Consider the following 27,402-nt stretch of genomic DNA (forward strand, 5'->3'; position numbering starts at 1 on the left):
ATTTCTGCAACAAATTGAAATATTATCAAATTTTAAAAGTCATAACCTTGAGAAATATTTCCTAATAAACTGTAGAATAATATTATCTTATTAACTATAAGGGAATTTGATAGTAAACATATTTAATATGCAAGCTTCTGATTAATATAAAGAAAACATTAACAGACTATAGCAACAGTGATAATACAATGATTTGAAATGAAAAAAGTGCCTCTATGAATATTAAGTCAATAACTTTCTTCTGAAATATAAAATGTTCATGGCACTGAAAATTAATGATTGCTTGCATGTAAATTACCATATTTTAAAAGAGATATCTTCAAGAACCATTTTAATCTTTGCTATATTTTCCATATAGTACTTTTATATTCATATTTCAGTGTTGACATATTTCAAATAAAGAAAATGGACTATTGTAATCCTTTGTATGGTGTTTTCATTCAATTAGCTCTATCTTTCTTTTTCTAAGCAAACAAGATGGCAATTTACTCAAAGTCAACCCGTAATAACATATATCAGCCAGAGTCGAACACACACTGTACTGCTCATGCTACACCTTTTAAAATCAAACAATTTTAAATAAAAGCAAACATGAACATAAATAGCATTTCCCTTTGGGATTTGACTGTTGACAGAAAAATGATAAAAACATAAAAATGGTTTGAATTTGTAAGGAAGTTAAATAATTCAGGAAATGTTTTATTAACTGATAGTAGAGAGAACAGGATTTTGGTCTGTACATTATGCAGTAATGAAAGAATAAAATATATGATATGTGGCTTTTTTTTTAAACTCTTCCTAACCGTATTAAAATTTCACAAGGTAGTTGAAAACCACATTCTTATCAAGCACTCACAAAAATATAATTATGTTTAAATATCTTTTTTTCTTAGATGTTAGTTGCAACATTTTCAAAGGTGAAAGAAAAAGCCTTGTGGTTTACATTTTCAACATATTATAACAGAAATTCAAAAGAAGCAGAATCTGAAACCACAAATAGATACTTTTATCCCTTTTAATATTTTTTCTTTGCAATCTTGGACTGTTAGCTGCATAAAAATATTACTCACATAATGAAAATAAAAGGTTATCATCTTTAAAATATTATTGCCAAGGCATTTGTTTTCCCTTAATTTAGAAAAAAATATAACAAAATATAAAGGAAGATGTCATTTGCAAATGGAAAGTTTATAAAGGTTCATAATTGTATATTCATCCTAAATTCATTAATTTAACATTTCTTAATATTTAATGATTATTTGATATAATCATGTACCAAATCATGTAGACTTAGCAAATGAATTAAAAATTAAAAGTTATATTGGTTTCCCACCTACTTTCAAATAATTGAAATTACATATTTGTGTAGAAGTGTGGAATTATGTATTCCTGGGCTTGGATTCTAGATCTTCTATTGACTAGTTATGAGACATTTGGCATTTTGCTTATTTTTTATTCCAAGTTTCTTTATTAAAAAAGAACAGACATAATACAATGGCTATGGTGAGATTGAAATAGTGAAATGGATTTAGGAGATTTGGCATAAGAGAGGCTTGATTAGCTGGTCAGCCTTTATTGTTCATTTTAGTTTTTCCTGCATACTGCACAGTCCCTATTCATGACGGCACCAAATGCCCAGTCTTTGAAAACACTAAGTAAAACCAAAAAAATGTTAACTTTACAACAATTTAAGTAAAATGTATATCTTTCCTTCAGTGACCTAGGTGTTTTCATTGAAAATATGATCTGAATTGTTCATATATTTATAGAACTTTATTTTTTTTATTTTTTTGCGGTACACGGGCCTCTCACTGTTGTGGCCTCTCCCGTTGCGGAGCACAGGCTCCGGACGCACAGACTCAGCGGCCATGGTTCACGAGCCCAGCCGCTCCGCGGCATGTGGGATCTTCCTGGACCGGGGCACGAACCTGTGTTCCCTGCATTGGCAGGCGGACTCTCAACCACTGCGCCAGCAGGGAAGCCCTATAGAACTTTACTTTTGAACTGGCGAAACATTTGGAATAAAAAGTAGTAAAGCGACTCCATTCTGAAGGAGAAGCTGCGAGGCCTCTTCACGCAGCTCCCTATGAGCAAGTGAAACTAGAGTAACTACAAAGGAATAAAAGGACATCAGATAGTCCAGGAGTCTACGTGACCTGGTGGGACCCCTCGCCCAGGATCTCCCTTGCCTTGCTTATGCCTGACATGCGGGATCTAGTCCCCTGACCAGAGATCTAAGCCAGGCCGCCTGCACTGGGAGTGTGGAGTCTTAACCACTGGACCACCATGGAAGTCCCGAAATTGCCACTCTTAAGAAACATACAGTCTACTGAAGGAGTCAGAGTGAAAAAATACACAAAGACATAAATAAATTAAAAATGCAATAACTGGTATGAAGGGAAATAGAGGGCTGAATTAGACCTATCTTCCATAACATTCTTCAAAAAGCATCTTTGAGGAGCCCAGCCTCGCCACCCCAGCCCACCACGTCCCGGCACTCAGCTGCCAAGCCAGAGGCGAGGGCTGTGCTCAGGGAGCCGCAATCCTGAGGACACGGCCTATCCGACACCTCCAGCCCAGGGAAATTGGCAGAATCCACGGCACGAGCAGCCGTAGCTGCCTTGGCTCCTCACTCAGGCCCTTCCCATAGCCTCTCTGACAGCCTGACCCAGCCATGGGGACACCTCTTTCGTCCTCCCTCCAAGGCTCGCAGGACATAAGGACAGCAGCGGCGACCGAAGGCTGGACTGCAGGCAGCAGCAAGATACTGTCAAAATGGCAGAAGAGTAAGATGTGGAGATGACCTTCCTCCCCACAAATATATCAGAAATACATCTACATGTGGGACAACTCCTGAAGAACACCTACTGAATGCTGGCGGAAGAGCTCAGACTTCCCAAAAGATATATATATATTTCTTTTTCTCTTTTTGTGAGTGTGTAGGTGTATGCTTCTTTGTGGGATTTTGTCTGTAAAGCTTTGCTTTTTTTTTTTTTTTTTTTTTTTGCGGTACACGGGCCTCTACTGCTGTGGCCTCTCCCGCTGCGGAGCACAGGCTCCGGACGCACAGGCTCAGCTGCCATGGCTCATGGGCCCAGCCGCTCCGCGGCATGTGGGGTTTCCTGGACCGGGGCACGAACCCATGTCCCCTGCATTGGCAGGCGGACTCTCAACCACTGTGCCACCAGGGAAGCCCTTTTTTTTTTTTTTAACATCTTTATTGGAATATAATTGCTTTATAGTGGTGTGTTAGTTTCTGCTTTATAACAAAGTGCATCAGTTATACATATACATATGTCCCCATATCTCTTCCCTCTTCATCTCCCTCCCTCCCACCCTCCCTATCCCACCCCTCTAGGTGTCAAAAAGCACCGAGCTGATCTCCCTGTGCTATGCGGTGGCTTCCCACTAGCTAGCTATTTTACGTTTGGTCATGTATATATGTCCATGCCACCCTCTCACTTTGTCCCAGCTTACCTTTCCCCCTCCCTGTATGCTCAAGTCCATTCTCTAGTAGGTCTGCATCTTTATTCCCATCTTGACCCTAGGTCCTTCATGACCTTTATTGGTTTTCTTTTTTTTAGATTCCATATATATGTGTTAGCATACGGTATTTGTTTTTCTCTTTCTGACTTACTTCACTCTGCATGACAGACTCCACGTCCATCCACCTCACTACAAATAACTCAATTTCGTTTCTTTTTATGGCTGAGTAGTATTCCATTGTATATATGTGCCACAACTTCTTTATCCATTCATCTGTTAATGGACACATAGGTTGCTTCCATGTCCTGGCTATTGTAAACAGAGCTGCAATGAAAATTTCGGTACATGACTCTTTCTGAATTACAGTTTTCTCAGGGTATATGCCCAGTAGAGGGATTGCTAGGTCGTATGGTAGTTCTATTTTTAGTTTTTTAAGGAACCTCCATACTGTTCTCCATCATGGCTGTAGCAATTTACATTCCCACCAGCAGTGCAAGTGTGTTCCCTTTTCTCCACACCCTCTCCAGTATTTATTGTTTGCAGATTTTTTGATGATGGCCATTCTGACTGGTGTGAGATGATATCTCATTGGAGTTTTGATTTGCATTTCTCTGATGATTAATGATGTTGAGCATTCTTGCATATGTTTCTTGGCAATCTGTATGTCTTTTTTGGAGAAATGTCTATTTAGGTCTTCTGCCCATTTTTGGATTGGGTTGTTTGTTTTTTTGTTATTAAGCTGCATGAGTTGATTGCAAATTTTGGAGATTAATCCTTTGTCAGTTGCTTCATTAGCAAATAATTTCTACCATTCTGAAGGTTGTCTTTTGGTCTTTTTTATGGTTTCCTTTGCTGTGCAAAAGCTTTTAAGTTTCATTAGGTCCCATTTGTTTATTTTTGTTTTTATTTCCATTTCTCTAGGAGGTGGGTCAAACAGGATCTTGCTGTGATTTATGTCATAGAGTGTTCTGCCTATGTTTTCCTCTAAGAGTTTGATAGTGTCTAGCCTTACATTTAGATCTTTAATCCATTTTGAGTTTATTTTTGTGTATGGTATTGAGGAGTGTTCTAATTTCATACTTTTACACGTACAGGTACATTTTTACATGTACCTGTCCAGTTTTCCCAGCACCACTTATTGAAGAGGCTGTCATGTCTCCACTGTATATTCTTGCCCCCTTTATCAAAGATAAGGTGACCATATGTGTGTGGGTTTATCTATGGGCTTTCTATCCTGTTCCATTGATCTATCTTTCTGTTTTTGTGCCAGTACCATACTTTCTTTATTACTGTAGCTTTATAGTATAGTCTGAAGTCAGGGAGCCTGATTCCTCCAGCTCCATTTTTCATTCTCAAGATTGCTTTGGATATTTGGGGTCTTTTGTGTTTCCATATAAATTGTGAAATTTTTTCTTCTAGTTCTGTAAAAAATACCAGTGGTAGATTGATAGGGATTGCATTGAATCTGTAGATTGCTTTGGGTAGTAGAATTATTTTCACAATGTTGATTCTTCCAATCCAAGAACATGGTATATCTCTCCATCTATTTGTATCATCTGTAATTTCTTTCATCAGTTCCTTATAATTTTCTGCATACAGGTCTTTTGTCTCCTTAGGTAGGTTTATTCTTAGATATTTTATTCTTTTTGTTGCAATGGTAAATGGGAGTGTTTTCTTGATTTCACTTTCAGATTTTTCATCATTAGTGTATAGGAATGCCAGAGATTTCTGTGCATTAATTTTGTATCCTGCTACTTTACCAAATTCATTGATTAGCTTTAGTAGTTTTCTGGTAGCATCTTTAGGATTCTCTATGTATAGTATCATGTCATCTGCAAACAGTGACAACATTACTTCTTCTTTTCCGATTTGAATTCCTTTTATTTCTTTTACTTCTCTGATTGCTGTGGCTAAAACTTCCAAAACTATGTTGAATAAGAGTGGTTACAGTGGGCAACTTTGTCTTGTTTCTGATCTTAGTGGAAATGGTTTCAGTTTTTCACCATTGAGCATGATGTTGGCTGTGAGTTTGCCATATATGGCCTTTATTATGTTGAGGAAAGTTTCCTCTATGCCTACTTTCTGCAGGGTTTTTATCATAAATGTGTGTTGAAATTTGTTGAAAGATTTCTCTGCATCTATTGAGATTATGATATGGTTTTTCTCCTTCAATTTGTAAATATGGTGTATCACGTTGATTGATTTACATATATTGAAGAATCCTTGCATTCCTGGAATAAATCCCACTTGATCATCGTGTATGATCCTTTTAATGTGCTGTTGGATTCTGTTTGCTAGTATTTTGTTGAGGATTTTTGCATCTATGTTCATCAGTGATATTGGCCTGTAGTTTTCTTTCTTTCTGAAATCTTTTTCTGGTTTTGGTATCAGGGTGATGTTGGCCTCATAGAATGAGTTTGGGAGTCTCCTTCCTCTGCTGTATTTCAGAAGATTTTGAGAAAGGTAGGTGTTAGCTCTTCTCTAAATGTTTGATAGAATTCGTCTGTGAAGCCATCTGGTCCTGGGCTTTTGTTTGTTGGAAGATTTTTAAGCACAGTTTCAATTTCAGTGTTTGTGATTGGTCCATTTTTATTTTCTATTTCTTCCTGGTTAAGTCTCAGCAGGTTGTGCTTTTCTACGAAAACGTCCATTTCTTCCAGGTTGTCCATTTTATTGGCATAGAGTTGCTTGTAGTAATCTCTCATGATCTTTTGTATTTCTACAGTGTCAGTTGTTACTTCTTTTTCATTTCTTTTTTTAAATTTATTTATTTAATTTTTTTTTTTGCGGTACACAGGCCTCTCACTGTTGTGTCCTCTCCCATTGCGGAGCACAGGCTCCAGATGCGCAGGCTCAGCGGCCATGGCTCACAGGCCCAGCCACTCCGTGGCATGTGGGATCTTCCCGGACTGGGGCACGAACCCATGTCCCCTGCATCGGCAGGCGGACTCTCAACCACTGCACCACCAGGGAAGGCCCTCCTTTTTCATTTCTAATTCTATTGATTTGAGTCTTCTCCCTTTTTTTCTAGATGTGTCTGGATAATGGTTTTTCAATTTTGTTTATCTTCTCAAAGAAACAGCTTTTAGTTTTATTGATCTTTGCTATCGTTTCCTTCATTTCTTTTTCATTTATTTCTGATCTGATCTTTATGATTTCTTTCCTTCTGCTAAATTTGGGGGTTTTTGTTCTTCTTTCTCTAATTGCTCTGGGTGCAAGGTTAGGTTGTTTATTTGAAATGTTTCCTCTTTCTTAAGGTAGGATTGTATTGCTATAAACTTCCCTCTTAGAACTGCTTTTGATGCATCCCATAGGTTTTGGGTCATCGTGTCTCCATTTTCATTTGTTTTTAGGTATTTTTTTATTTCCTCTTTGATTTCCTCAGTGATCACTTCATTATTAAGTAGTGTATTGGGGCTTCCCTGGTGGCGCAGTGGTTGAAAGTCTGCCTGCTGATGCTTGCAACACAGATTCATGCCCCGAACCAGGAAGATCCCACATGCTGCAGAGCAGCTGGGCCCATGAGCCATGGCCACTGAACCTGTGCATCCGGAGCCTGTGCTCCACAATGGGAGAGGCCACAACAGTGAGAGAGGCTTGCGTACCGCAAAAAAGAAAAAAGAAAATGTAATGTATTGTTTAGCCTCCATGTGTTTGTATTCTTTACACATCTTTTCCTGTAATTGATATCTAGTCTCATAGCATTGTGGTCGGAAAAGATACTTGATACGATTTCAATTTTTTTAAATTTACCAAGGCTAGATTTCAGAACCAAGATATGATCTATCCTGGAGAATGTTCCATGAGCACTTGAGAAAAATGTGTGTTCTGTTGTTTTTGGATGGAATGTCCTATAAATATCAATTAAGTCCATCTTGCTTAATGTATCATTTAAAGCTTGTGTTTCCTTATTTATTTTGATTTTAGATGATCTGTCCATTGGTGAAAGTGGGGTGTTAAAGATCCCTACTATGATTGTGTTACTATCAATTTCCCCTTTTATGGCTATTAGTATTTGCCTTATGTATTGAGGTGCTCCTATGTTGGGTGCATAAATATCTACAATTGTTATATCTTCTCCTTGGATCGATCCCTTGATAATTATGTAGTGTCCTTTTTTGTCTCTTGTAATAGTCTCTATTTTAAAGTCTATTTTTTCTGATATGAGAATTGCTACTACAGCTTTCTTCTGATTTCCATTTGCATGGAATTTCTTTTCCAGCCCCGTACTTTCAGTTTGTATGTGTCTCTAGGTCTGAAATGGGTCTCTTGTAGACAGCATATATACGGGTCTTGTTTTTGTATCCATTCAGGCAGTCTGTGTCTTTAAGTGGGAGCATTTAGTCCATTTATGTTTAAGGTAATTATTGATATGTATGTTCCTATTCCCATTTACTTAATTGTTTTGGGTTTCTTATTGTAGGTCTTTTCCTTCTCTTGTGTTTCTTGTCTAGAGAAGTTCCTTTAGCATTTGTTGTAAAGCTGGTTGGGTGGTGTTGAACTCTCTCAGCTTTTGCTCGTCTGTAAAGGTTTTAATCTCTCCATCAAATCTGAATAAGATCCTTGCTGGGTAGAGTAATCTTGGTTGCAGGTTTTTCTCCTTCATCACTTTAAATATGTCTTGCCACACCCTTCTGGCTTGCAGAGTTTCTGCTGAAAGATCAGTTGTTAACCTTATGGGGATTCCCTTGTGTGTTATTTTTTGTTTTTCCCTTGCTGCTTTTAATATGTTTTCATAGTATTTAATTTTTGATAGTTTGAGTAATATGTGTCTTGGCGTGTTTCTCCTTGGATTTATCCTGAATGGGACTCTCTGTGCTTCCTGGACTTGATTAGCTATTTCCTTTCCCATATTAGGGAAGTTTTCAAATATAATCTCTTCAAATATTTTCTCAGTCCCTTTCTTTTTCTCTTCTTCTTCTGGGACCTGTATAATTCGAACATTGTTGCATTTAATATTGTCCCAGAGGTTTCTGAGACTGTCCTCAGTTCTTTTCATTCTTTTTTCTTTATTCTGCTCTGCAGTAGTTATTTCCACTATTTTATCTTCCAGGTCACTTGTCCGTTCTTCTGCTTCAGTTATTCTGCTATTGATCCCTTCTAGAGTATTTTTAATTTCATTTATTGTATTGTTCCCCATTGCTTGTTTCCTCTTTAGTTCTTCTAGGTCCTTGTTAAATGTTTCTTGCATTTTCTCTATTCCATTTCCAAGGTTTTGGATCATCTTTGCTATCATTATTCTGAATTCTTTTTCTGGTAGACTGCCTATTTCCTCTTCATTTGTTGGGTCCTGTGGGTTTTTACCTTGCTCCTTTATCTGCTGTGTGTTATTCTGTCTTCTCATTTTGCTTATCTTACTGTGTTTGGGGTCTCCTTTTTGCAGGCTGCAGGTTCGTAGTTCCCGTTGTTTTTGGTGTCTGTCCCTAGTGGCTAAGGTTGGTTCCATGGGTTGTGTAGGTTTTCTGATGGAGGGGACTAGTGCCTGTGTTCTGGTGGATGAGGCTGGATCTTGTCTTTCTGGTGGGCAGGTCCACGTCTGGTGGTGTGTTTTGGGTTGTCTGTGGCCTTTTTATGATTTTAGGCAGCCTCTCTGATAATGGATGGGGCTGTGTTCCTGTCTTGCTAGTTGTGTGGTATTGGGTGACCAGCACTGTAGCTTGCTGGTTGTTGAGTGAAGCTGGGTCTTGGCGTTGAGATAGAGATCTCTGGGAGATTTTTGCCATTTGATATTACATGGAGCTGGGAGGTCTCTTGTGGACCAGTGTCCTGCAGTTGGCTCTCCCACCTCAGAGGCACAGCACTGACTCCTGGCTAGAGCACCAAGAGACTTTCATCCACATGGCTCAGAATAAAAGGGAGAAAAAATGAAAGAAAGAAAGAAAGAAAGAAAGAAAGAAAGAAAGAAAGAAAGAAAGAAAGAAAGAAAGAAAGAAAGAAAGATAGAAAGAAAGAAAGAAAGAAAGAAAAAAGATAAAATAAATTAGGATAAAATAAAATAAAGTTATTAAAATTAAAACTAAGAAAGAATTATTAAGAAAAAAAATTTTTAATTAAAAAAAAATGGACTGTTAGAACCCTAGGACAAATGGTGAAAGGAAAGCTATACAGACAAAATCACACACAGAAGCATACACATACACACTCACAAAAGGAGGAAAAGGGGACAAAATAATATGTCTTGCTCCCAAAGTCCACCTCCTCAATTTGGGATGATTCTTTTTCTATTCAGGTATTCCACAGATGCAGGGTACATTAAGTTGATTGTGGAGATTTAATCTACTGCTCCTGAGGCTGCTGGGAGAAATTTCCCTTTCTCTTCTTTGTTCGCACAGTTCCCGGGGTTCAGCTTTGGATTTGGCCCCACCTCTGCGTGTAGGTCGCTGGAGGGCGTCTCTTCTTCGCTCAGACAGGACAGGGTTAAAGGAGAAGCTGATTCGGGGGCTCACTCAGGCCGGGGGGAGGGAGGGGTACGGATGCAGGGCGAGCCTGCAGCAGCAGAGGCCATCATGACGTTGCACCAGCCTGGGGTGCGCAGTGAATTCTCCCGGGGAAGTTGTCTCTGGATCCCGGGAACCTGGCAGTGGCGGGCTGCACAGGCTCCCGGGAGGGGCAGTGTGGATAATGACCTGTACTTGCACACAGACTTCTTGGTGGCTGCAGTAGCCTTAGCGTCTCATGCCCATCTCTGGTGTCTGTGCTGATAGCCGTGGCTTGTGCCCGTCTCAGGAGCCCCTTTAAGCGGCACGCTTAATCCCCTCTCCTCGTGCACCAGGAAACAGAGGGAAGAAAAAGTCTCTTGCCTCTTCGGCAGGTCCAGACTTTTCCCTGGACTCCCTCCTGGCTAGCCGTGGTACACTAACCTCTTCAGGCTGTGTTCACGCCAGCAGTCCTCTCCCGGCATCCGACCAAGCCTCAGGTCCCAGCCACAGCCCGCCCCAGCGGGTGAGCAGACAAGCCTCTCAGGCTGGTGAGTACTGGTCGGCACTGATCCTCTGTGTGGGAATCTCTCCGCTTTGCCATTGCACCCCTGTTGCTGTGCTCTCCTCTGAGACTCTGAAGCTTCCCCCCTCCGCCACCTGCCATCTCTGCCCACAAAGAGCCTTCCTACTTGTGGAAACCTTTCCTCCTTCACAGCTCCCTCCCACTGGTGCTGGTCCCATCCCTATTCTTTGTCTCTGTTTTTTCTTTTGTCCTACCCTGGTACATGGGGAGTTTCTTGCCTTTTGGGAGGTCCGAGGTCTTCTGCCAGCATTCAGTGGGTGTTCTGTGGGAGCAGTTCCCCGTGTAGATGTATTTCTGATGTATACAATGTAGCCGCTGAGGAGGGAAGGATGGAAGCAGGTCCAGAAATGGCTGGCTAGACCTTCCCATGGGAGCCAAAGGAGAGGGCACCTGGTGTCCCGTATCAGCCACCCAGATGTGGAACAGAAGGGGAAGAGTGGTGGGACCTGGAAGCTTCTCCAGCCACCCCTGCGACGCCTGGAATTCTCTCTTCTGCTCCCCACCCTGCCAGTCGCAGGGCTTACGCGGGGGCAGGAGGAGTGGCCGGGCCGCCTCTCACTCCTGCTCAGGGCAGCTCTGGCAATGCCCGGCCGACCCCCACGGGGACACCTGTCCCAGGAAGAGGACACTGGCACCGGTCAGAGCTCACCCAGGCCCTTAAGTACTGTCGTCTCCGCAGCCCAATCCATGGCTTCAGCAGGATGCCAGTTTCCCAGGTTCCTCCCTAACCCTGACTGAGCCACTCCACCTGGGGCGAGCAGGGGATCCCACCAGCAACGGGAGAAGGTGGGAGGGGAAGTTGAGACCCGGCCAAGAAAGCTCATGGAAAAGGTGCCGGTGGCCTTCAGGACAGCCCTCCCCCCAGGAGACTCTCCTATAACTTTGCTTTTACCATTTGTCCTAGGGTTCTGTCTGTCAGTGGTCTTTTTTTTTTTTTTTTTGCAGTATGCAGGCCTCTCACCGTTGTGGCCTCTCCTGCTGCGGAGCCATGGCTCACGGGCACAGCTGCTCCGTGACACGTGGGATCCTCCCTGACCTGGGGCACGAACCTGTGACCCCTGCATTGGCAGGCAGACTCTCAACCACTGCGCCACCAGGGAAGCCCCCATCAGTGGTCTCTTTTTTTTCTTTTAGTATAGTTTTTAACGATTGTTATCATTGGTGGATTTGTTTTTTGGTTTGGTTGGTATCTTCTTTCTTTCCTTTTTTTCTTTTTTTATTACTTTTTAATATTTTAATTTTTAATAATTTTTTGTATTTTATTTTAATAACTTATTTTATTATTTTTCTTTCTTTCTTTCCTTTTTTCCCTTTCTGAGCCATGTGGCTGACAGTGTCTTGGTGCTCCAGCTGGGTGTCAGGCCTATACCTCTGAGGTGGGAGAGCTGAGTTCAGGACATTGGTCCACCAGAGACCTCCAGCTCTACATAATATCAAACAGTGAAAGGGCTACCAGAGATTTGCATCTAAATGCTAAGGCCCAGCTCCACTCAATGACCAGCACGATACAGTGCTGGAAACCCTATGCCAAGTGACTAGCAAGATAGGAACACAATTCCACTCATTAGCAGAGAGGCCGCCTAAAATCAAAATAAGGTCACAGACACCACAAAACACACCATTGGAAATGGTCTTGCCCAACAAAAAGACAACATCCAGCCTCATACACTAGAACACAGGCTCCAGTCCCCTCCACCAGGAAACCTACACAACCCCCTGAAACAACCTTAGACACTGGGGTCAGACACCAAAAACAATGGGAAATATGAACCTGCAGCCTGCAAAAAGGAGACGCCAAACACAGTAAGTTAAGCAAAATGAGAAGACAGAGAAACACACAGTAGATGAAGGAGCAAGGTAAAAAACCACCAGACAAAACAAATGAAAAGGAAATAGGCAGTATGCCTGAAAAATAATTCAGAGTAATGAGTGTAAAGGTGATCCAAAATCTTGGAAATAGAATGGAGAAAATACAAGGAATATTTAACAAGGACCTAGAACAACTAAAGAGAATAAAAACAATGAGGAACAACACAATAAATTAAATTAAAAATTCTCTAGAAGGAATGAATAGCAGAATAACTGAGGCAGAAGAACAGATAAATGACCTGGAAGATAAAATAGTGGAAATAACTACCACAGAGCAGAGTAAAGAAAATAGAATGAAAAGAATTGAAGACAGTTGCAGAGACCTCTGGAACAACAATAAACACTCCAAGATTCGAATTATAAGGGTCCCAGAAGAAGAAGAGACAAAGAAAGGGACTGAGAAAATATTTCAAATATTATAGTTGAAAGCTTCCCTAATCTGGGAAAGGAAATAGCCAATCAAGTCCAGGAAGTGCAGAGCATCCCACACAGAAAAACCCAAGGAGAAACATGCCAAGACACATATTAATCAAACTATCAAAAATTAAATACAAATATAAAATAGTAAAAGCAGCAAGGGAAAAACAACAAATAACACACAAGGGAATCCCCATAAGGTTAACAGCTGATTTTTCAGCAGAAACTCAGTAAGCAAGAAGGGAGTGGCAGGACATATTTAAAGTGATGAAGAGGAAAAACCTACACCCAGATTACTCTACCCGAAATGATCTCAATCAGATTTGATGGATAAATTCAAATTATACAGACAAGCAAAAGCTAAGAGAATTCAGCACCACCAAACCAGCTTTACAACAAATGTTACAGGAACTTCTCTAGGCAGGAAACACAAGGGAAGGAAAAGACCTACAATAACAAACCCAAATCAATTAAGAAAATGGTAATAGGAACATATGTATCGATAACTCCCTTAAATGTAAATGGATTAGATGTTCCACCAGAAGACATAGATTGGCTGAATGGATACAAAAACAACACCTGTATATATGCTGTCTAGAAGAGACCCAGTTCAGACCTAGGCACATATACAGACTGAAAGTGATGGGATGGAAAAAGATATTCCATGCAAATGAAAATCAAAGAAAAGCTGGAGTATCATTTCTCATATCAGACAAAATACACTTTAAAATAAAGACTATTACAAGAGACAAAGAAGGACATTACATAATGATCAAGGGATTAATCCAGGAAGAAGATATAAAAATTTTAAATATTTATGCACCCAACATAGGAGCACCTCAATACATAAGGCAAATGCTAACAGCCATAAAAAGGGAAATCAACAGTAACACAATCATAGTAGGGGATTTTAAGACCCCACTTTCACCAATGGATAGATCATTCAAAGTGAAAATACATAAGGAAACACAAGCTTCAAATGATACATTAAACAAGATGGACTTAATTGATATTTATGGCACATTCCACCCAGAAACAGCAAATTACACTTTCTTCTCAAGTGCTCATGGAACATTCTCCAGGATAGATCATATCTTGGGAAGTAAATCAAGCTCTGGTACATTTCAGAAAATTTCAATCATATCAAGTGTCTTTTGATCACAATGCTAGGAGACTAGATATCAATTACAGAAAAAAATATGTAAAAAATAAAAATATATGGAGCCTAAACAGTACACTTCTAAAGAACCAAGAGGTCACTGAAGAAATCAAAGAGGAAATTAAAAAATACCTAGAAACAAGTGACAATTAAAACATGAAGAACCAAAGCCTATGGGATACAGCAAAAGCAGTTCTAAGAGGGAAGTTTACAGCAATACAATCCTACCTCAATATACAAGAAAAATCTCAAACAACCTAACCTTACACCTAAAGCAATTAGAGGAAAAAGGACAAAAAACCCTCCAAAGTTAGCAGAAAAAAAGAAATCAAAAAGATCAGATCAGAAATAAATGAAAAATAAATGAAGGGAACAATAGCAAAGAGCAATAAAACTAAAAGCTGGTTCATTGAGGAGATAAAGAAAATTGATAAACCATTAGCCAGACTTATCAAGAAAAAAAGGGAGAATACTCAAATAAATAGAATTAGAAATGAGAAAAAAGTAACAACTGACACTGCAGAAATACAAAGAATCATGAGACATTACTACAAGAAACTATATGCCAATAAAATGGACAACATGGAAGAAATGGAGAAATTCTTAGAAAAGCACAACCTTCTGAGAGTGTACCAGGAAGAAATAGAAAATATAAACAGACCAGTCACAAGCCCTGAAAGTGAAACTGTGATTAATAATCTTCCAACAAACAAAAGCCCAGGAACATAAGGCTTCACAGGTGATTTTTATCAAACATTTAGAGAAGCCCTAACACCTATCCTTCTCAAACTCTTCCAATATATAGCAGAGGGAGGAACACACTTAAACTTATTCTATTAGACCACCATCACCCTGATACCAAAGCCAGAGAAAGAGCCACAAAAAAAGAAAACTACAGGACAATATCACTGATGAACATAGATGCAAAAATCCTCAACAAAATACTAGCAAACAAAATCCAACAGCACACTAAAAGGATCATACACCATGATCAAATGGGGTTTATCCCAGGAATCCAAGGATTCTTCAATATACACAAATCATTCAATGTGATACACCATGACAACAAATTGAAGGAGAAAACCATATGATCATATCAATAGATGCAGAAAAAGCTTTCAACAATGTTCAACACCCATTTATGATAAAAACGCTGCAGAAAGTAGGCACAGAGGGAACTTACCTTAACAAAATAAAGGCTATATATGAAAAAACCCACAGCCAAGATCATTCTCAATAGTGAAAAACTGAAACCATTTCCACCAAAATCAGGAACAAGAGAAGGTTTGCCACACTCATCACTATTATTCAAAATAGTTTTGGAAGTTTTAGCCACAGCAATCAGAGAAGTAAAAGAAATAAAAAGAATCTAAATCAGAAAAGAAGAAATAAAACTGTCACTGTTTGCAGATGACATGGTACTATACATAGAGAATCCTAAAGATGCTACCAGAAGACTACTAGAGCTAGTCAATGAATTTGGTAAAGTAGCAACATTAAAAATTAATGCACAGAAATCTCTTGCATTCCTATACACTAATGATGAAAAATCTGAAAGATAAATTAAGGAAACACTCCCATTTACCTTTTGCAAAAAAGAATAAAATACCGAGGAATAAACCTATCTAAGGAGACAAAAGACCTGCATGCAGAAAACTATACAACACTGATGAAAGAAATTAAAGGTGATACAAACAGATGGAGAGGTAGGTATACCATGTTCTTGGATTGGAAGAATCAACATTGTGAAAATGAGTATACTACCCAAAGCTATCTCCAGATTCAATGCAATCCCTCGCAAACTACCAATTGCATTTTTCACAGAACTAGAACAAAAAATTTCACAATTTGTATGGAAACACAAAAGACCCTGTTTAGCCAAAGCAACGTTGAGAAAGAAAAATGGAGCTGGAAGAATCAGGCTCCCTGACTTCAGGCTATACTACAAAGCTACAGTTGTCAAGACAGTATGGTACTGCCACAAGAACAGAAATATAGATCAACAGAACAGGATAGAAAGCCTAAAGATATACCCACACACATAATACCACCATATTTTTGATAAAGAAGGCAAGAATATACAATGGAAAAAAGACATCCTCTTCCATAAGTGGTGCTGGGAAAACTGAACAGCTACATTTAAAAGAATGAAATTAGAGCATTCCCTAACACCATACACAAAAATAAACTCAAAATGGAATAAAGACCTAAATGTAAGGCCAGACACTATATAACTCTTGGAGGAAAACATAGGCAGAACACACTATGACATAAATCACAGAAAGATCCTTTTTGACCTACCTCCTAGAGAAATGGATATAAAAACAAAAATAAATAAATGAGACCTAATGAAACTTAAAAGCTTTTGCACAACAAAAGAAAACATAAACAAGACGTAAAGACACCCCTCAGAATGGGAGAAAATATTTACAAATGAAGCAACTGACAAAGTATTAAACTCCGAAATTTATAATCAGCTCATGCAGCTCAATATCAAAAAAGAAAACAACCCGGGCTTCCCTCGTGGCGCAGTGGTTGAGAGTCTGCCTGCCAATGCAGGGGACACGGGTTTGTGCCCTGGTCTGGGAAGATCCCACATGTCGCGGAGTGGCTGCACCCGTGAGCCATGGCCGCTGAGCCTGCACGTCCGGTGCCTGTGCTCCACAACGGGAGAGGCCACAACAGTGAGAGGCCCGCATACCACATAAAAAAAACAAAAACAAACAAAAAAAGCAAACAACCCAATTCAAAAATGGGCAGAATACTTAAATAGACATTTCTCCAAAGAAGATATACAGATTGCCAACAAACATGTGAAAAAATACTCAACATCACTAATCATTAGAGAACTTCCAGTCAAAACCACAATGAGGTATCATTTCACACTGGTCAGAATGGCCATCATCAAAAAATCTACAAAGAATAAATGCTGGAGAGGGTGTGGAGAAAATGGAACCCTCTTGCACTGTCAGTTGGAATGTAAATTGATACAGCCACTATGGAGAACAGTATGGAGGTTCCTTAAAAAACTAAAAATAGAACTACCATATGACCCAGCAAACTCATTACTGGGCATATACCCTGAGAAAACCATAATTCAAAAAGAGTTGTGTACCACAATGTTCATTGCAGCACTATTTAGAGTAGCCGGAAATGGAAGCAACCTAAGTGTCAATCGACAGATGAATGGATAAAGAAGATGTGGAACATATATACAATGGAATATTACTGAGCCATAGAAAGGAACGAAATTGAGTTATTTGTAGTGAGGTGGATGGACCTAGAGTCTGTTATACAGAGTGAAGTAAGTCAGAAAGAGAAAGACAAATACCGTATGCTAACACATATATATGGCATCTAAAAAAAAAAAAATGGTTCTGAAGAGCCTAAGGGCAGGACAGGAATAAAGACGCAGATGTAGAGAATTGATTTGAGGACACGGGAAGTGGGAAGGGTATGCTGGGGCATAGTGAGAGAGTGCCATTGACATATATACACTACCAAATGTAAAATAGATAACTAGTGGGAAGCAGCTGCATAGCACACGGAGATCAGCTCAGTGCTCTGTGACCACCTAGAGTGGTGGGATAGGGACAGTGAGAGGGACACACCAGAGGGAGGGGATATGGGGATATATGTGTGCATATAGCTGATTCACTTTGTTATACAGCACAAACTAACACAACATTGTAAAACAATTATACTCCAATAAAGATGTTAACATTTTTCTTTAAAAAAAAATGGAAGAATTAAGAATTGGTTAAATATCCATTATTTTCAAACATTTCAGACAAGTTTTATCTGTGAAACCTACAAACGACAAATTGAGGCTATGTAAGCACAAAACACATAGCCATTAATTAAAAGAGTTTTTTAAAAAAATAAATTTAGAGTCCTTTTTTTTTTTTTCGGTACGCAGGCCTCTCACTGTTGTGGTCTCTCCCGTTGCGGAGCACAGGCTCCGGACGCGCAGGCTCAGCGGCCATGGCTCACGGGCCCAGCCACTCTGCGACATGTGAGATCTTCCCGGAGCAGGGCACGAACCCGTGTCCCCTGCATTGGTAGGCGGACTCTCAACCACTGCGCCACCAGGGAAGCCCCATATTTTGTTTTTGAACCCAGATTTTTACCCTTAAGTTCAGAAAATAGAGTCTATGATCCTTAGAAAAACATGTACTGGCAGCAATATATCTTTCAAGGCAATACTAACCATGACACTAAGTACTGTAGTATTTGGCAAGATATACAGTAAAAGTGATTGCTTAATGACAAATTTAAAGTGAAAGATTTCTTGCCTAATTAAAAGCATGATAATTAATGGTATCCATATTGAACTCTCTGGAGTTCTTATCCACTTTGAGTTACAAATCAAAATCTAAGAATGTGCTATGCTTGTGTGTGTGTCTTCAAGACTAGAGCCAGTTAGTGATATATGATTTATTCAACTATATCTTACCTAAATTTATGAAATTATTTTGGGATTATGTGACACATGGAGTTGTATATGTGATACCTAAAGCTACCTTCAGATATGGTCCTTAGTCCAGGCCCAAGAACTGAATGATGCTCTTGCTACCTTCCTGATTGAATATTGACTAGTGACTTGGTAAGGCCATCAATGTTGTTAAGAGAGGTAATTCTGACAATTTATGCTAAAGTGAAATTAACATACAGATAAAAACTCCTGGCCTCATACACATGAATACACATAGCCTACATGTGCTATCATGGGATAAGGCATTCCAATTCCACACAGACTTCTGAATATTTATTGCCTTAATATGATTGATATTCTTTTTCAAGATTTCCTTTAGTTTTACTTTAACTTAGTTGTATTTGTAAAAAGTCATCATGAAGTATCAGTTCAAGTTATTGGAAGCAAAATGGTAGATAATGTCAGTAGTGACTGGAGGAAGTCATGTCACAATAGTGGCATCATTCTACAGATATGGAAAATTGTGCTAACATACAGGCTGAGTCCAAGGAAATCAGCTGCAGCAGAGAGGAAAACATGGTCTCCAGGTATTTAAAGAGTTTAGAATATTGGCAGTCTAAGTATTCACATTGGAACTTGGATAATCCTGCTGCCCAGGGAGAGAGTTTTTCATCCTCTGACTTGCTTTATATTACCTGCTAGTTGTGGGTGTCTGTGAGGATGAAGCTGTTGACCATAAGCAGATGAAAATGTGGGTTAATCTTATCCTAAACAAGGCAGAGGTAAGGTGACAAGATTACAATCTAGGGTCAGGGTGGGATCAGTACCTTACCATTGTAGTTCTCAGTTGCCCAGTTAATAGGCTTCCCCAAATTGACAATCTAATGTGCATTTTAAATTGAAGGGCTTATGTCATCACATGATTCCATATTAAAGGAAGAAATTTTGAGTGAAAATGTATCTACATATTAATAATAATTATGGAGATTAAACCTGAGTCTTCTGAAATACGTAACAGTGAATAACAACACAAATTATGTACTTATTAGAGCAAATGTATTTAGCAAAAGAAAAGACAGGTTTAATGTTGGTAAGAGCACATTTACTTTTTGTTATAAAATGTGTCTAAGACTATGGAAAGAAAACTATTGTTTCTGTGCTGTTAAGAAAACCATATTTAGAGTGGAATAGGGAAAGGAAAAATACCAGATACTTTTATGTGCCCCAAAGAGTTTCTGTTTTCTAGAAACGTCAGGGATCATAATGATCCATAGCGCCTCAAATATGTTTCGAAATACTTTCATTTGTTTTTTCACTAGTGTCCATTAATATAAGACACCTCTGCTTTGTGTTTACTCTAGAAGCTTATATAGATGATGAGTTTGGGTCTTAAAGGCCAGAGATATAAGCACTTGAAGCAGATTTTACTTTGTTTTAAACTCCTTATATATAGCAGGCAGGTAAGAAGTTTTGCAAGATTAATGGACAAAGTTTCTCTGATTTTTTACTATCATCAATGACATTGTTATCTCTAAAACTAAGCTAAATCTCCTAATTTTAAGATTTGATACCAATGTCATTCCAACTTGCCATCGCAAACTTACTTTATTGCCTACTCAAATTAATCTACCTCTTTTCTCTCAAAGCATGGTTGCATTTTTCTTGTTAGTGTGATTTTATTTCACCTACCTCTCAAAAACCATATATGAAACACATGCTTGTAATTATTATACACTGTACCTTATCTTCTTTTTGTCCAAAATGAGAGTTGTCTTTTTTACCTTTGCATTTCTAGCCTTGCAAGGGAAATTTTAAAAGAAAGTGTAGACTCTCAATTAATATACTTTTACCTAAATTGCAAAATACATTCCTAAAATTTAATTAGAAAAACAGTATATTTGATTTAAAATTAATTAACTAAATCTAAACTATTTTGTTTAAATTTTGAAAAGTGTACCATATGTAATATATGAAGATCACCCTTTTTCCCCTAAGTATTGGACAAAACAGTTGAAATTGTATTGTTTTATTTGTTGGTTTACCAATAAAACAATGGTAGCTCATGAGTTTGAATATGAATTTTAAAAAATAGAGTGCAAAAGTGGTTCCAGAATTAGTTCCCGACAAAAAAGATTTAAAAATAGATTTATATATTTTAAAGTGTATAATGAAATAAAAAGTCTTGACAGTAATCTAAAGAATAATAATAAATGACCATTAAACAGCTTACCATGCTGCATAAACCTGATAGTTATTTACCTATTTAATGCTTAAAATTATATAAGTCCTCTTACATATCATAAGAAGAGGGTATCACGTTACTTGTTTTTCCTCCCACTTTGAGGGATCAGCCAGATTTCAGAAAACAACAGAAGGGGACACTGACAACTTTTTGAACCAGCCATTGCTCGAGAATACTATTCAAACACTTAACATTCAAAACTCTGAAATTAAACTTTTTCCCATCAATTATGGTCAGTGAATGGAGAGAAATAATTATTTTATTTTTTTCAGCGTAAGTATTAAGTTTAAATTCCTACTTTCCTTCATCTTGTACTGATAGAGAATATAAACTTACATATGTGAGGTTTTTTAGGATTATGGGATTTAAGGGTAAAACTGACAGCAGTCCATATACTTAATTATACTATCACCCTATTGTGGACCAGTTTCCATGCATTCCACCCATTATACTTGAAGAACTATTTCCAACTTTCTTACACACTTTAACTGGCTTAAAATTGACACTTTGCTAGTATATTCTAGTGGTTAAAAGCCTAAATTTCTGTCAAACTGATCTTTATTAAGATCTTAGTCCTTCCACTTACTAAATACCCCTTGGACAGATATGTAACCATTCTAAGCTCTGGTTTCCTCAGCTGTAAGATGGGAGACAATAATTTCATTTACCTAAGAAGAATTTTGTGAGGATATAAACAGAACTTGGTTGTAAATCAATTTGAAAATTCCAGATATTAACTCATGGATACTTACATTAAATTGTAGAAAAGGGGAATTGGCTTAGAAGTATAATGCACCAGAAAAGCCTGGAAGCTCTATAAATGTGGAAGCACTTTTTATAGAGCCATATTTGATAAAAGATAGCAAAAATTGAAATATATAGACAAATGGGAAGAATACCGTCATATCTGATGAAAAAATCTTTTACTGTCAGATTCTAAGGACAGCAATTACTAACACGTTGGTGCCTTTTCCCAAGACTTGCAGAAACAATTATTTATAGTTGAAACTGAATAGGAACTCATATTCTTCTTCATCTACCTATTTTTAGGGAGAGACTTGGCTGTTTCCAAAGCAGCCATATCCAGGTGGGTGCAGATGTGTGTTCTGATTATTGATGCTGGTACTTTATCAGTTGTTAGGTGTTTTGAATATCAGTGCTTGGTAGATAGGGGGAATTAAGATCATTATTTCATTTTGTTTTAAGTTTGAAAAGTGGAAATATACATGTCATAAGCATTTTAGGATAAATATCCTAACATAATCAGATATCCAAATGAATATATGTGAAGAAAACAAAACAATAGAACAAGAGAACATGTCATATATGTTTCAGGATTGAAAAGTGTAAGACATTTTTAAACAAGCAAGCATTTATCTCTTTGCAATTAATGGAGAGACTTAAATTTTTTTAAAAAAGAATAAAATTCAAACTTGGTTATTTTTTCCATGTTCTTCAGTAATTACCACATGGAAATTTATTGAAAAAATCTAATCTGGACTTTAAAACCTTAATTCAACCTAGTCTTATTGGAAATTATGCTAATTAATACCTGTTCTATTTACTACTGCTGCATTCAAATTGCCTAAATGTCTAAGCTGGAACTTTTAATTTTAGTAACATTTAGCTAATATGGATTTTCCTTTACTTCCATTTGCTAACATACAGACTTCTATAAATTATAGGATTTTGGAGCTGAAATAAATTTTATAGGTGGATCCTCTAGTCCAGTCTACTTACTATATAAATGAATAAACTTGTAGCAAGGATATTTTAATGACTTGGTCAAAATTACAGTATAGTTGGAAGACAAAATAAAGTTATAGTTTTTATCTTTTCACTAGTAAAGCAGAGAAGGATTAAAAAAATCTAAAGGTGTCTACAAAATTTCTATGTGTGGGTTGTTTCCTTTGTTATTTGTGTTTACTCAGTTGATAGAGATGGCTTTACTATGCCAGACATAATAACTGGATGAAAGAAGAAAGACTGATTATCTGTATTCAGATTCATGACTAGAGAAAGGAGAGAACTTAGAGATAAATTACTTATCAACAGTATGCAAATAGACTTTGTGTCCTCTCTATCTTAACACCATTTGCTAGTGCTTTTTAGACAGTACATTCCCATACTTCTGAATATACCTTATGAAGATTTGTCCATACTGAAGTGCTCCTTTCACCCAAAGTATACAAATTGTAAGATTAAGTAGATCCATTCCAGACCTGGAGATTCAGGAAGGCCAGTGTATTAGCAAATATTGTTTGGCTGCTTTCAGCAAAAACTTCAAATAATAGCAAATTAAACAAGGCAGAACTCTATTTATCTCATGTTTCAGTGAAAAGGAAAGGAGATAAATGTAAAACCAAAATTTCTGTGTAGACAAGAAGGGAAGAGATTCTTCAGACAAATGGGAGGACTGGTCTTTAAAGAAATAGACTCTTGAACCATCATAGCAGGAGAAAAGATAGAACACGTAGGTAAAGAAACAAATGGACTGGTAATTCTGGCAGTGGGACCATAAGACAGGGAGTTCACAGATTATTCCTTTATTAATTTGAAAATAAGCTGGGGATGGGGTCATTAGAAGAGCAGAGGCTCAGTTATGTATACATAGGGGAGCTTGTGGTTTAGAGCAGATGCTTCATTACAACGTAGAAAGTGCATTATGTACAGAAGCCAATAAATAGTGGACACAGTGTAAGATTCTGATATGTGGGTGCATCTTGGAAGATTGTCAGAATCTGCAGAAGCTAAAGTTGTGTGAATAAAATGGTGGTTGTGGTTATGTGTTCATCCATACCATGACTGTTTATTTCTTTCCCTTATCAGACTGTGAACTCATCAGAAGAGCTTATCTCAATTCTGTATCCTTAGCATTTCATGTAGATGATATTCATTAAAAATTTTTGAGTGGATGAATAAAGTACATTATTAAAAATGTGAGATAATCATGTTTTGTCATGTATATGTATGGTGTCCAAAAATAACACTGCTAAATACAGCTTTCTGTGTCTTATCTACTAACATACTCTCCACCCATGGTCCTTGAAACTCATAGGGAAAAAAACCCTTTTATACAGAGCCTCTATTTTGGTTTAGATTCAGCACTAAGTCATTTCTCAAAAAGAAGAATCAAATTTCTGACTGCCCCAAGCCACTGTGATTTCTACATAATAGTGGCTTTCTGAGATTTTTAAAACATTGCTGGTAATAGGTCACTCTGTTTCATTATAACCTGAACCCTAAATATAGCAGTTATTTTTTTTTTCTCTGCATGCTGTATCATTCAGGCCTATGTGGTATCCTTGAAAGAAAAAAAAAAAACATCTAAAAACAAGGCCTAGGAACTCTACTATATGGCCATAAAATCCTTCACAAAATGGAAAATAGAATAGTTATATTGATTATTTTAGTACCAGAGATGTTCCATGGTTGCAGGTTTGGCACCTTTTGAAGTTGCATTTACTCTTTTAGGCTGCTAAAGCACTATTTAATGAATCAATTCAGTCATTTAGTCAATAAGAGTATCCTTGTCTCTTAAAAGAGTTAATATACTTTTCAGTGGTACTTCACTTATAAAAAAGGAATAGTTAAAACACTCAACAAATCAGACTTAATATCACTTAAAATGCACATTTTTCAAAAGGATGGATTTCCTCCTACCCCAATTATATACATGCTATTTATGAACAAATTCAAAGACCCACATGGAAAGAAGTATTCCCTGTTTAGAAATGTCAGCAGAATGAAACACTGTCATAGAATAATGATCTCTTGTTCCCACATAAATACCTAGGGAAAACTAAGATGTTCATTTTCAAAGCAAGAAACATTGATCCACTGTGTATGCCTTATTAAAATGACTTTATTTTATTCCATCAAATAGCTGATGTAAATTCAGTCATTTAGCCTGATAGATATGGGTTCCAGAGAATGACACTTGTGTGCTACAGTACTACTAAATAGATGAAAATCATTGCATTTTGCTTTGCTTTATTTGTCAGAAAAGCAGAATTAAGTTTGTTCATGAACTCTCTAGGGTTTAATATGGGCAATTTAGAAATGGTATACACTAATTTTATTTTTCCTTGATTTCTTATTTTTTTATTAGAGTATAATTGCTTTACAATGGTGTGTTAGTTTCTGCTTTATAACAAAGTAAATCAGTTATACATATACATATGTTCCCATATCTCTTCCCTCTTGCATCTCCCTCCCTCCCACCCTCCCTATCCCACCCCTCCAATCTGTCACAAAGCACCAAGCCAATATCCCTGTGCCATGCGGCTGCTTCCCACTAGCTATCTACCTTACTACGTTTGGTAGTGTGTATATGTCCATGACTCTCTCTCGCCCTGTCACAGCTCACCCTTCCCCCTCCCCATATCCTTAAATCCATTCTCTAGTAGGTCTGTGTCTTTATTCCTGTCTTAGCCCTAGGTTCTTCATGACATTTTTATTTTTTCTTAAATTCCATATTTATGTGTTAGCATACGGTATTTGTCTTTCTCTTTGTGACTTACTTCACTCTGTATGACAGACTCTACGTCCATCCACCTCATAACAAATAGCTCAATTTCGTTTCTTTATATGGCTGAGTAATATTCCATTGTATATATGTGCCATTTCGTCTTTATCCATTAATCTGATGATGGAAACTTAGGGTGTTTACATCTCCTGGCTATTGTAAATAAAGCTGCAATAAACATTTGGGTACATGACTCTTCTTTAATTATGGTTTTCTCAGGGTGTATACCCAGTAGAGGGATTGCTGGGTCATATGGTAGTTCTATTTGTAGTTTTTTAAGGAACCTCCATACTGTTCTCCATAGTGACTGTACCAATTCACATTCCCACCAGCAGTGCAAGAGTGTGCCCATTTCTCCACACCCTCTCCAGCATTTATTGTTTCTAGATTTTTTGATGATGGCCATTCTGACTGGTGTGAGATGATATCTCATTGGAGTTTTGATTTGCATTTCACTAATGATTAATAATGTTGAGCATTCTTTCATGTGTTTTTTGGCAGTCTGTATATCTTTTTTGGAGAAATGTCTGTTTAGATCTTCTGCCCATTTCTGGATTGGGTTTTTTGTTTTTTTGTTATTAAGCTGCATGAGTTGATTGCAAATTTTGGAGATTAATCCTTTGTCAGTTGCTTCATTTGCAAATATTTTCTCCCATTCTGAGGGTTGTCTTTTGGTCTTGTTTATGGTTTCCTTTGCTGTGCAAAAGCTTTGAAGTTTCATTAGGTCCCATTTGTTTATTTTGTTTTTATTTCCATTTCTCTAGGAGGTGGATCAAAAAGGATCTTGCTGTGATTTATGTCATAGAGTGTTCTGCCTATGTTTTCCTCTGACAGTTTGAAAGTTTCTGGCCTTACATTTAGATCTTTAATCCATTTTGAGCTTATTTTTCTGTATGGTGTCAGGGAGTGATCTAATCTCATACTTTTACATGTACCTGCCCAGTTTTCCCAGCACCACTTATTGAAGAGGCTGTCCTTTCTCCACTGTACATTCCTGCCACCTTTATCAAAGGTAAGGTGTCCATATGTGTGTGGGTTTATCTCTGGGCTTTCTATCCTGTTCCATTGATCTATCTTTCTGTTTTTGTGCCAGTACCATACTGTCTTGATTACTGTAGCTTTGTAGTATAGTCTGAAGTCAGGGAGCCTGTTTCCTCCAGCTCCGTCTTTCATTCTCAAGATTGCTTTGGCTATTCGGGGTCTTTTGTATTTCCAAACAAATTGTGAAATTTTTTGATCTAAAAATGGGAAAAATGCCAGTGGTAGTTTGACAGGGATTGCATTGAATCTGTAGATTGCTTTGGGTACCAGATTCATTTCACAATGTCGATTCTTCCAATCCAAGAACATGGTATATCTCTCCATCTATTTGTATCATCTTTAATTTCTTTCATCAGTGCCTTATAATTTTCTGCATACAGGTCTTTGGTCTCCTTAGGTAGGCTTATCCCTAGATATTTTATTCTTTTTGTTGCACTGGTAAATGGGAGTGTTTTTTGATTTCACTTTCAGATTTTTCATTAGATATTTTGATATCTAATGATATTTTTCAGATATATCATTAGTATATAGGAATGCCAGAGATTTCTGTGTATTAATTTTGTATCCTGCTACTTTACCAAATTCATTGATTAGCTCTAGTAGTTTTCTGGTAGCATCTGTAGGATTCTCTATATATAGTATCATGTCATCTGCAAAGAGTGACAGCTTTACTTCTTCTTTACCAAATTGGATTCCTTTTATTTCCTTTTCCTCTCTGATTGCTGTGGCTAAAACTGCCAAAACTATATTGAATACGAGTGGTAAGAGAGGGCAACCTTGTCTTGTTCCTGATCTTAGTGAAATGATTTCTTTCAGTTTTTCACCATTGAGGATGATGTTGGCTGTGAGTTTGTCATATATGGCCTTTACTATGTTGAGGAAAGTTCCCTCTATGCCTACTTTCTGGAGGATTTTTATCATAAATTGCTGTTGAATTTTGTCGAAAGCTTTCTCTGCATCTATTGAGATGATCATATGGTTTTTCTCCTTCAATTTGTAAATATGGTGTATCACATTAATTGATTTCCGTATATTGAAGAATCCTTGCATTCCTGGAATAAACCCCACTTGATCATGGTGTATAATCCTTTCAATTTGCGGCTGGATTCTGTTTGCTAGTATTTTGTTAAGGATTTTTGCATCTATGTTCATCAGTGATATTGGCCTGTAGTTTTCTTTCTTTGTGACATCCTTGTCTGGTTTTCGTATAAGGGTGATGGTGG

The sequence above is a fragment of the Grampus griseus genome, assembly GCF_964374135.1.
Source record: "Grampus griseus genome assembly, chromosome: 18".
NCBI classification, from domain to species: domain Eukaryota; kingdom Metazoa; phylum Chordata; class Mammalia; order Artiodactyla; family Delphinidae; genus Grampus; species Grampus griseus.